At 40.2% G+C, this 12,864-nt stretch overlaps 1 protein-coding gene across 1 annotated transcript in view; it reads left to right on the top strand.

Moving 5' to 3' along the window:
• Positions 1–12,864, top strand: part of asic2 (acid-sensing (proton-gated) ion channel 2) — a 407,082-nt gene that overhangs the window by 122,744 nt on the left and 271,474 nt on the right. The gene's annotated exons all lie outside the window — the stretch shown is intronic.

Raw genomic sequence — 12,864 nt, 5'->3', positions numbered from 1 at the left:
ATTTACTCACAAATTATTTACGACTTTAACCTCATAATTTATTCTAAAATTATTTACGACTTTAATCTTCTAATTTATTCTTGAATTATTTACGACTTTAATCTCATAATTTGTTCTCGAGTTAATTTTTTTTAAATGAGGCCCTAATACTCCGTCGTAGTTGCCAGCTTTACAAGTCAAATGTGTATAATTCTTTGCAACCGGGACAAAGAAATGAAGTAAAAGTTTGCCTGTGGTTTCTGCTTTTAAAGCTAGGCTCTCTTGTCCAATTATAGTTTACAGTGTTCCATGTATCATATGAAGTTGTGGATGTTACTGTGATATGAGTCAAATGATGTGTTCAGCATGAAGTCTTCACATAAGTCGTAGGACTGTAAAACGTACCGTCCTCACCAGAGGATTTATTTTTCCCTTGTTAGTAAAGCACACATTTAGAAAGCACAGCAAGCTATAAGTGCTGAGAGAGCATGCTGTTGTGGTGCTGCTCTGCCTGACTCTGCATATTCTCTCGTGTAACCACGATGGTCTAAAATCAGAGGGCTCAGTTTACTAATCTGGATCAGTTATTTTACAACGCAGTGCTTGCACAACTGTTTCATTAACCTTTTTCTGAGACAATGGTTACAACATGTGGCGTGTGAAACGAAGGCAAACGTAAGCAACATTTTTGCAGATGTCATGCAAATGGTAATTGAAGTGAAAGCATGCTTTTTCTATGTGATTTCCTTTCAGGTTTGTTTTTCTTAAGAAAAATTTAAAGCTGAGGTTATGCTCTGTGAACGAACTGGAATAGTTCTAAAGCAAAATCAACTCAATCAATCTCTCCGGGTCTCTTTTTTTTAGTTTGCACTGCACAAATGACTGCGGGGCATGTTTAAAAATGTTGTATGATTTGAGTTTTAAGTAGAAGATATAAAATAGATCCATGTTTCTTTCTGGCAAATAATTTTTTCTGTTCATACTTTGACTTTTTAATGCTGTGTGTACACCAAGGGCGACCTACGCTACCTGGTAGCGGAGGTAGCTGGAGAAAATTCGCTTGAGAATTTGCTTTGGTAGCTTTGTACGCTCGTGACGTCACATTTAGAATAATCAATTCTTAAAGGCCCTGCGGCTGTGCAGCATCCCCGCGAAAAAGAACAAAGGAGGAAAGAGAGGGCAGGGACACAAATAAACGTGTTGTTATTTACAATTTGTTATACAAGATACACATCACGTTACAAATTATGTAAAACTACATTAGGTACACCTGAGAAGAGCAGGAATAGCAGAGGCAGCTGTGAAAAATAAATCCGAAATAAAACTTAATTACAGTGAGAAAGGTATGCGTGGGGTTACTACACTATTGTATTGAAGCACTCAACACGGCAATTGCAACAGTCTCAGGATTAAACGACTATTGTTTGGATAGGAAACAAAGTTTACACGTCTGTTTCCGCGAACCCCGCGGATTTGTCGGACCCCTCTGTGGATTGTCATTGGTTTTCGCTGAACCGCGTCATAGCTCATTACCATAATGTTAGCTTGAGTTTAATCGCTGGAATCCGCTCTGGTCGCCCAGTTCGCTCACCCTCCATAGAGAAAAAATGATATCCGGCGCTCAGGTAGCGTAGGTCGCTCTTGGTGTACACGCAGCATAAGACATACGTAGAGCACAAAATGGCAAACATTTTCTGGTTTGAGCTCCTCAAATGTGCACATTTCCTGCTCTTATGTGTTAGCTTGAATTTGACATTTTTGTGTGTTGCATCATTCACCTGCCAGAATTTTCAATACATCATTTTGGATTATTTGAATATATTAAACATTTTAAAGGTAAAAAAATGTCAACCAAATCACAACAAATGTCATGTCAAGGTATTTAAAAGATGCAGGCCAATTCAAGCCAGTTATTATCTAATTAACTCTAATCCAAAGTCCTGTCAAATCAAATGAATAATAATTATAAAATCCAAATGATTGGAATTCATACAATGCCAATAAAAAAACAACAAACAAAACAGATATTTCAGACAGATAGTCCATTTATTTTAACTTACTGATTTAAATATCAGAATTATGGTTATTCCTGTGAGTTTTTCTGCAAATGTTTTTACTCCAAAATGTAAAATGCAAATAAGATAAAAATTCCAAAATATACCAAAAGTCCCTTCCCTAAAATACTGAACCATTTTAAAAGTTTGGCATGTTCATCTTAAGAGTAATTTTTCTGATTATAAATGTTGCCGCTTCTATTGATCAGCGCAATAAAGCGCCTGATTTCACCTCTGCTACCACCTCTGCTACCACCTCGGATTCATTATTTGGATTATTTGCCGTGCTTTTTACTGTCTCGCCACAGTTAGGATGATTTCTCTGCTGCAGCACCGCCTGGGCTTTGGTGTAACCATATATTCCTTATTGTCAGGTACTGATGCATGATGAGACTGTGGGGAGTGATTGGGTCTTTCACTGTTTCCTGCCAAGCTGTCAACAGATTGCAGGCAGAGTTCAGCGTGTCGTCCTCCGTCTGGGAGAAACATTGTCTGTGGGAGGAGAAAATAAAGCCCTGACAGATTCTGCTATCCTGTGGAGACAGCATCTCAGGCAGCTTCCAGCCTTCTTGTCATAATTACAAACTGACTGAACAGTGATGCGAAAGCTGGACTGGACTTGAATGGAGGAGATGGGTCTGTTGTGATGTTCCACTATAGTTTGTTCACACACACTGGTTTTAATCCGTTGTCTGATGAGTTTTTACATACATTCTTTGCTATTCATCGGTCATCTCAATTGTTTGTCTGGAATGTCTGGACTATAGATATGTGAATTTATCTCATTGTTTTCGATAGTGGCGTAACACAGATTGCCCCCCTCCCATGTGATAAAAGCAGAAACCTGCTGCTGCTGGAGATGGGGCTCATTGTTTGGACTCCATTTTGGTGCCAAAAAGTTAATGTTTGCCGAATAGATGTGAACTGTTTTGCTTTACTCTTAAAAGGTAAAAACGTATACATGCAGACAAAGTTGTTGTTGAATTGTGAAGCTCCAAACTGGGGCTTCTGTTTGAGTAATTAACTGCGAACTACTGTTCCCTCATTTTTACTTAATCTATGGCCTTCTGTGTAGAAGATGAGGGCATGCCAAGCAACATTTTGTCTTTGGTTTAGTTCAGTGAGTCATATAATTCATGGTGCAAATTAGACCCAGCGGGCATTGTGTGTAACCAGCATGGTGGCAGCTCAGCAGTGTATGTGAGAATCAGGGTGATGGGGAGGTGCAGTAACTAGAGCTAAAGACACATAATAGAATGAAAATAAGAGTTAAGAGCCTGTGTCATCACCACAAAGAAACTTGTATGTTTTTTTAACCAAGGTAATTGAGTAATACAATAATCTGATTGGACCTTTTTACAGCAGATTTATTTGCATTATCTCTGTGTGAAGAAAATGCAGGACAGATCTAGCTGGAAACAGTAAAATGAACTATTTTGAATCATATCAAATTCATGTTGGTCATGCCTTGCAAAAATCATCCAAACTTACAACAAAAAGATGGTAATGACTGGTTCTACTGCTGCCAGCAAGGTATCAAACTGGGCCAGTGATGCACTATATTGCCAAAAGTATTCACTCACCCATCCAAATAATTAAATTCAGGTGTTCCAATCACTTCCATGGCCACAGGTAAATAAATTCAAGCACCTAGGCATGCAGACTGCTTCTACAAACATTATGGGTTGCTCTCAGGAGCTCAGTGAATTCCAGCGCAGTACCGTGATAGGATGCCACCTGTGTAACAGGTCCAGTCGTGAAATGTCCTCGCTACTAAATATTCCACAGCCAACCGTCAGTGGTTTTATAATAAAGTGGAAGGGAATGGGAAAGACAGCAACTCAGCCAAGAAGTGGTCGGCCACGTAAAATAACAGATGCTGAGGCGCAGAGGTCGCCAACTTTCTGTAGAGTCAATTGCTAGTGAAGACCTCCAAACTTCATGTGGCCTTCAGATTAGCTCAGGAACAGCTAATGGGTTTCCATGGCCGAGCAGCTGCATCCGAGCCACACATCACCAAGTGCAATGCAAAGCGTCAGATGCAGCGGTGTAAAGCACGCCGACACTGGACTCTAGAGCAGTGGAGACGCCTTCTCTGGAGGGACCAATCACGCTTCTCCATCTGGAAATCTGATGGATGAGTCTGGGCTTGGCGGTTGCCAGGGGAACAGTACTTGTCTGACTGCGTTGTGCCAAGTGTAAAGTTTGGTGGAGGGGGGATTATGGTGTGGGGTTGTTCTTCAGGAGCTGGGCTTGGCCCCTTAGTTCCAGTGAAAGGAACTCTGAAGGCTTCAGCAGACCAAGAGATTTTGGATCATTTCATGCTCCCAAATCTGTGGAAACAGTTTGGTTCCAACATGACTGTGCACCAGAGCACAAAGCAAGGTCCATAAAGACATGGATGAGCGAGTTTGGTGTGAAAGAACTTGACTGCCCTGTACAGAGTCCTGACCTCAACCCGATAGAACACCTTTGGGACGAATTAGAGCGGAGACTGTAAGCCAGGCCTTCTCGTCCAACATCAGTGTCTGACTTCACAAATGCGCTTCTGGAAGAATGGTCAAAAATTCCCATAGACACTCCTAAACTTTGTGGAAAGCTTTCCCAGAAGAGTTGGATCTGTTATAGCTGCAAAGGGTGGGCCGACGTCATATTAAACCCTATGGATTAAGAACGGGACGTCAGATGGGCCAATACGTTTGGCAGTATAGTGTATCTTGATTTACACCTGGAAATGATTAAGGAAACACCAGATTGGATGGGTTTTTAGAGTGGTATTTACATTATATTATACGATACTATATTATACTTTTAAAGGCTCCCTCCCTTCTTTACACTGGCTGCCTGTTCATCAAAGGATAGACTTTAAAGTTCTGATGCTGGTCTATAAAGCTCTGAATGCTCCAGGACCAGAATACATCAGTGACCTCCTGACCCAGTATGAACCTTCCAGACCCCTCAGCTCATCTGGATCCGGTCTTTTATCAGTTCCCAGACTCAGAACCAGACATGGAGTAGCTGCATTCAGCTTCTATGCTCCACATGTCTGGAACAAACTCCCAGAAAGCCTCAGATCAGCTGGAACACTCCATGTGTTTAAGTCCAAGTTGAAGACGCACCTATTTTCAGCTGAATTTGAATAAAGCTCCAAATCTGAAGCTTGAGTTTCAAAACTTGATCTGATTTTATCTATTGTTCTTATTTCTTTCTTTTTTGTTTAAAATTTAAATCATATTTTTTTTTAATTTCTCCTGTTTTAATGTATCTGTAAAGCACTTTGAATTGCCTTGTAGTTGAATTGTGCTATACAAATAAACTTGCCTGGCCTTCTTCAATTTTAATAAAAAGACAGATTGAAAATTAATGTTATGTATACAAAAAGGTATTGAGACCGCTGAATAGGTCTATAAACTTCAATCAGCCTTGAATGTCTGTGCTTCACTACATTTCTGTGAAACTGGACAGGTGGGGATGACTGTGATGAACAGAAGATTCACAGCCGCCACCAAACACAAAGGGCTGCAAAGTCAAAGACTTTTTAATCTTTAATCTGGTAGATGTTTGATTGTTTGTTAGACTTGTATTAAAGGAAGACAGCACATCTATTTTCCTTACACCTAAGACTCGAGAAGTGAATTGGCTTGCCACCATATGTACTGCCAGAACTATGAAGACCAGACTGCTATTCCTAATGTTCATTGGTGCCTTTTTTTTATGTTATTTTTGTCTTTATTATTGCTGCTTCTTACATTAGCTGCAGCTTTTTAATAAATGTTTTTGTCAGACTCGACAAAAGACATGACAACAGGACCTGCACATGTTTGTGTGGTTTTTAGTCTGTCGTTACCCTGAAGCTGTTTTTGAAGTATTGCTGAGAAAGGAAAAAAAACATTACATACCCTGATAAGAATACATGATGGTGTGGCAGCTGAGCTCCAGCCTGGTAATTCAGGCCTCGCTGCTCTTTGCTTTTGTGTCCTCATAGCGCAGTTTCTAAGCCTGCTGGTCAGAGACCAGAAGATGATTTAGAATCTCTTCGTCTTTGTGTCTCACACCGTACCGAGTAATTTCCAGACCGGGGAGCTCAGACGGTGTTAGCCAAGATGACCTCTACTGTCTTTCATCAGACGGTATCTCTCATTGTCAGCTGCCTTCAATTTTCATGCAGTGTTGAATGAAGTCACACCAGCTGGAGGAGGACTGAATTTCATTTAGAGGACGCATGTTGTGCGATTGTTCCACTGTAAGAAAGTAATGATGCCACCATTCGCCAAAGATTCTGTGATTCATGTCGTGTCAGCAGCTTAATGATGTCATCTCGGGTCACAAAAATGTTTGTTGAAATGATTGCCTTCGTGTCTGCTGGTCAAAACGAGATTTTGTGTAAAAGCTGCTCTGAGTTTATAATGAAGTAAAATGATGGAGGTGATGCTGTGACTGCTGTGGGCGTTTTTACTCTTTCAACATTCAGACTCAAGCCAAAAATATAAAGAGGCCAGAGAAGCCTGTGCTTAGGTGCTTTCTAACTGTTGCAAAACTTGGTTTAATGTTCATTTTGACGATATTTTACTGATTTTAAATGAAGCGGGCTGTTGCAATCTGAATGAAACGTCTTCTGGTATTCATGCCCTTTCAGGACTTTTTCTTCATTTTTCAAAAACATGGACATGAAAACAACTTGCAGGAATCCATTGTCTCGGCTCTTTGTGATACAGTCACAAAAAGAACGATTGCCAGTTTTAAAAGGCGAACAAGTCTGCGTGTGAAGCTGGAGGGGCTTTGTGTTGTTTTGACTTGCCGTTAACTTTCTCTTTCACTGGTGGTTTCAGTTGCATTTAGGCACTTAAACGACCTGGTTTGGTTAAGGAACTGAAAGCTAAGTGGGTAAGGATAGGCAAAAACATTGCTTTCCATAGAATAGAGACTCTGTATGTATGCATGTAAGGTGGGTTAACCTGGAAACATAAACCCTCAGTGCTGAATGTGACCTTTTGAGGAGAAAAGACTGAAAACATGCAAGATGTCGGTTGCACAACATGGGCGTGTGGAGTCGGCACCCCATGGGACCTTTGATTTCTCAGTTTGATTTCTTTCCCGTCTGCCTGTGCAATTGCAGTGTGTTTTTGAGTTTCACGCCTCATTCATTTTTAAAAGGATATTCTGGATGTTTTTTTCTCTCTTATGAGTAATCAGTGTCATACTTGCATTCGACAGCAGTCGAGAATCACAACAACAAGCTGAGCCAAAAGCTACTCAGAAGTGGGCCACTGGAAGAGTGAATTTTTCAGCATCTAAACCACCTGCTGTCTCCTACAGACACTGACTGCATATAACTGTATGTGTTTATAAAGTATATACAGCCCTGCTCTTAGTTCAAAGTCATGATGTCACCATTAGTATCATTACAAATGGTTCTGGGCAGACAGTGTGGTGGTGTTGTGGATACCACTGTTCCCAGTTTGAATCTCGGCCAAGGAGTTTGCATCCCTCCCCCCAGTACTCCCACTCCCTCCCACAGTCCCCAGATCTGCATGTTGGGCTGATTTCTGCCTCTGCATGGTTGTTGGTCTTTGTCTTAACCTTGTGATGAGCTGGGAATCTGTCCAAAGCATTTATTGTTGAGATGGATACAAGTTGGAGGACACAGATTTACTGCATTTGGATTGTTCACAGTAGTTTAACTCAAGAAAGGACTGGCCTGAATTTTGGCAAAGCAGTTGCAGTCTTCTCTCTGCGGGTTGAGACTCAAGCTTGTGCAGTTCATTTTTTCAGTTCTCGTAGGATGCACGAAGATATTTACATCATTTTGATTTAATTAGCAGCTTCATTAAGACCTCCGAGTTAAAGCCACGATAATCTGCTGCAAAGCTGCAACTGTCAGTCACAGGTGTTGGGTTGTCAGCTCCTTTGGGAGAGCTCGGGTGTAATTAAGAAAGAGGAGCACTGGCCAATGTATTGTGGGAGGTCTCTGGCTGTGTGCATATTTTGTCATTTTCAGTGTGTCCTCAGACTCTGTGACCTTTTGGAAAAGTCCCACCGTTCAGAGTGAAAGTGGTGCCATGCTGCTTCCAGGGAAAGGAAGAAAACTTTGATAGATTAATTCATTATTGTAGGAAGCGTTATTACAGTCGGTGTACTGTATTAATGTCGTGAACTTTCAGCAACGCTGCACATCACACAGTTTGACAAAACAACACCAGCTGCAGATATGATGCATTAATTCTGCTCTTGCTTCCCCTCCCCACCCGTCTTTTCTACATCTAACACAAGAATAGGTGTCTTACTAAGGAACATGTGTGAGAAATGGATAGAAGTGCTCTCAAAATCTATATTATTGTCTGTTCATTGAACAGTGGTTTGAACTCTTTTTCAACTCCACACTGAGACTGTCTTAACTCTTTCGGTGCCATTGACGTCTATAGACGTCAATTTAAAAAAAAACGTTGACTGCCAAAGACGTCTATAGACGTCAATTGCGTTTTTTAATGGAGCGGGCTGGGGGACAATCTAGCGGAGTTCGTCACTAAATCTTAGGCTTGTAAACACTAAACAGAGAATATACTGGCAAAATTACCCGCAAGGTGGCAGCAGTGCCACTATGCACAAAAAAAAAAAAAAAAGAGCTCGTTTTCTCAATTTTTTTGGGTCAAACAGCTGTTTTTGGTGAAACCAACCTATGTTCTACTGTCTATTACTAAAAGACTGAAAATGGTAGAAACAAACTTTTTTTCCTGATCAAAGAAGAGAGTCTACTCTTTCTTTTGGTAATTTCGGTGTGTACATAGTCATAAGACACACTTTTCTGTGGGTCTTGGAAAATCAGTCAAAATACTGAAAAACACTTGGCAGTATGGGTGGCTCTGAACTGAAAATGGCTGGCAGCCAATGAGTTAAAGTGTAGCACAGAGAAGAGGAGAACTTGGGAAAAGAGCTACAGAACTTCTAATTTTTATTGAGTTTGCACAGGGATCACCAGTAAGCAACACAAAAAATAAACAAAGAAACTAGATGAACAAGCCAAGGAGATGTTTGGGCTGGGCGATATGACAAAAAGTATTATCAGAATATTATGTCCTATAATCGATCGATCTGTTTAGAACTTTAGAACAGAGTTTATTAACTAAAGTTAAGTGACACCATGTAAACACTCAAACTCTGCAAACACACTTGGAAACAATTACAGTTTTCCCCACGTTGTAACTAAATAAAAACTATGAATGAAAATACTAAATCTGCAACTCCAATTCCAAATAAAAGTCTGCATCACAAGACTTGTGTACATTTAAATCATGAAATATGAAACCTGTACTTTTGTAATCTTTTTGCTTCATTTTGAATGCTTTTCATATGGGTGGCAGACACAAATGATGAGATGTTTTTCTGTTCGACGCACCGAATCACATCAGCTCATATTTTCATGCTTCCTGCGTAGTTGCTGGGGTGACACCTTTTCAGGTGATGAAACAAATAAGTCGTGTTTCTCGTTCTGGCGTTCACCGACCGACTACAAAGTTTGCACATTGTATTAATCTGTTCTTCATCATCTTCCAAATCCCTGACTTATTCGGACCTGTTTTGTCGACTGCTTTGACAGTCTGGGAAGATGACGTGAATTCAGTCTGTCTCAGCCCCGCTTTCGTGGCTCTGTTCTGCTGTACTCATTCGCTCCTGATCAGTTGTCCATTGGTAGGTCATTGTGTTTTCTTTTTGGGTTTTCTTGGCGGTTAGCAACCAGTTTCGAGATGCATTACCGCCAACCAGTGGATGGATTTTTCGTACAGCGGGCTCCGAAGAGAAGTCGACTGAAAGTTTCTCACGCGGATCACAGAGATCCACATAAACTCAGTCACAACCTAATTTGCTATTGTTTTTAACACGCAGCCCTACTGGAGACTTAAAAAAAAGTATTTTTTTGTGCTGTTTTCTGTGCTTCTGAAGCTCAAAAAATGGGCTCAGAACCAAGAACAGTGTTTCATTCTCAAAAGCAGAACATAATTATAGTATAAAAAATTATGATTATGTAGTGCTAAAGCAGTACAAATTGGTGGCACCTGCTGCTCCATCCTCATTATTTCAAGATTTTAGTATTCACTGTTGACTTGTTTATGGCAGTACGATAGGGAAGACAAGGAGGCTTTCTTCTTTTAAAGGAACAGTTTCTGCCAGAATTCAAAGGATGTGAGTTAGATGTGACGGCTGAGGGGATTGCTCTGGTTTGGGACTCAAAGGGAGAAGGAGTTTAACAAGAATCAGCCTTTGGGGTGCAGGTCTGTCAAATTGCATGGCAATCCAGTAGATTGGAAGGTAATTAGGGCTGCAGGATGTTTTCCAGGATTGAGGCTGTGATGTGTGGATGCACCGTTGTCACAGTCGTCGTAAGGCAAACTAACTTAAACTAACTTTATCATGTTGCAGTTTTTTGTTCTACATTTCCACACTTATTCTGCAAGAGACGTCTGTGTGCTGGAACAGAATTCACTCTGATTTTAGGGGTTGCTTTGTAGATGTATTTTTTAAACTTCAGCTACTGAACACCATTACTGGGTAGTGACCTGCGTACTCTGCATCTACACAGAGACATGAGCGGGTGAGAGAAGAACCACAGGAAAGTCAGGTTCGCCTGCAAAAATAAACACAGCAAAGTGGAGAAGTGAAAGTATAGGCAGCTGTTAGATCGAACTCAATAAAGCGACTCCTCACAGCCCTTCTGCCTCTACAAGCGCTAACATCCCCACCCCAGCACCACTTAAAAAGCAGCTTTGGACAAGAAAGGAACCTTACTCCAGAGGAAGGGAGGAATATTCTTTCGATTGGAGGCTTAGAGGCGATATTTTCCAGCGTTTTTTGTGCTGAAATCAATAGAACAGCATTAGTAAAGTCAGTTAAAAGTCGTTTACATTGGAAAAATATGGCCAACTCATTCTGTAATGATGATATTTCTAAATAAACTTGTGAAAATCTCTTTTTTTTCCAGTGTCCTGCAGCTTTTGAGAGATTTATTTCTGCACTTTGCATCAAAGCTATGTTAGCTGACAGAACCGTGATATCTGCGTTGCGTCAGTGGTGGAGGGCTCTGTAGCTCAGTTGTGCATCACGCTGGCTGGAGTCTTCGCGCACTAACTTTGGTACACAGGTGATTTTTAGACTTGAGAAATGTCTGCTCTGGTTTTGGATGGGGAAAAGATATTTTGGTTACATCACCAAGCTAAACCCATGCAGATGTGATGTAACCCGTCTTTATCTCTCTCTCAGACCTGGAGTGATGTTTGGATGCTTTGAAGCCTGATGCGGCGTGAGCTTCATCTTTTCAAGACACGGAAATTTAATAATGTGTTTTTTTATGTAGTTTTTTTTATACATTCAGGCTAAACTCATTACAATAGTCATTTACAATAGTTTTAATCTCTCAAAAGGTTTTTAAAGAGGCTGAGAAATGTAAGTTTTAAATGGATGGTTGGGAACCCCAGAAATCCTTTAAGTTTTCTGGGGTCAGGTTTTAGATTACTTTTTTTTTTTTTTTTTTTTTTAAATAAAGCCTTCAATCTCAACTTTTCTTTATTGTTAAGCTTCTTTGCATCCCTTTATCTTTCATGGTCTCTGCACCAGTAACAGTTGTGGCCGGAGGCTTTATGTCCGCCCGCTCTCGTGAACAACTATGTCAGGATTGCCTGGAGGAAATCTCTTTAAATTTTGATACCAGATTTACTCAGATTCAAGAATGACATGATTAGATTTTGGGCCTAGACTCGAGCGATTATCAGCTAATACGCATCAACATAAAATGTAATAGAACAAAGTAAAGTGATGTTTTGTTTAAAAAAAATCATCTTTATACCACTTAAACGTTGCTTTACTCGTATGTTTGAGGTCATTGTCCTGCTTAAAGGTGGTCTTCTGTCCCAGTATGAGTTGGAAGACTGAAGCAGGCTTTCCTTAAAATCATCCATCCATCCATTTTCTGTACTTGCTTAATCCAAATGTAGGGCCACGTGGGGGCTGGAGCCTTTCCCAGCCGTCATTGGGCGAGAGGCAGGGTATAAAACTGTCCAATTTACTACTTGACATGGTACCAATTTATCATTTGGTGACTTGTTGGTCAGCTGTTTTCGTCTGTGATGTAATGGGTTAACCAATTACAAAAGAAGCTGAAAAGGTGCATACCTTCCCCCGTCGTAGTGGATTCATAAATAACTAATAAATCAATTCCCCTCCCACACTCATATACTGTTACAGCGACTGTAATGCAGTTAATTGGCCCACATGAGCTATAACTGTGCCTCTGCTGTGTTTGGAAACTTACTGATTGTCCACTATTGTAACTGCAACTTTGTGTTTGGCCTTGCATGAAATGCAGCAGTTAAGATCTGCTTCTCTTATGATCTTTCACATTAAGAAAGTAAGCATACCACACACAGGGTGCTTGCGCAAGTCTTGAAAGTCTTAATAAGTACGGAATTTTGAAGCACTGTTTTCCAGACCTTGAAAAGTCTTGAATTTTGTGTGAAAGTTTTAATAAAGTATGGAAAATAAATGTATGGTAGAATTTTACAGTATGCTCAAAGGCATTTGAGCATACTGTAAATGAGAAATAGGAAGTTAGGCTATAAAACTATCATTTTACTAACTGGTCACGTACTGTATCAGCCTAATGGGATGAGATGTGAGTGAAGAGACTGAATTCTACATACATTCATGCATCCATTCTTTTTTTTTTATTGATAGTTTTTGTGACACTTGTTTGATGTGAAATTCATGTACTTGAGATTTTCATGTTTTGAAACATTTTCATCAGTAAAAGCATAATTTACTATGAATAATGCATTTGTTCATT

This window comes from Odontesthes bonariensis, chromosome 21 (genome assembly GCF_027942865.1).
Source record: "Odontesthes bonariensis isolate fOdoBon6 chromosome 21, fOdoBon6.hap1, whole genome shotgun sequence".
In the NCBI taxonomy this organism is placed as follows: Eukaryota; Metazoa; Chordata; class Actinopteri; order Atheriniformes; family Atherinopsidae; genus Odontesthes; species Odontesthes bonariensis.
This window is presented reverse-complemented; position numbering and strand designations above follow the sequence as displayed.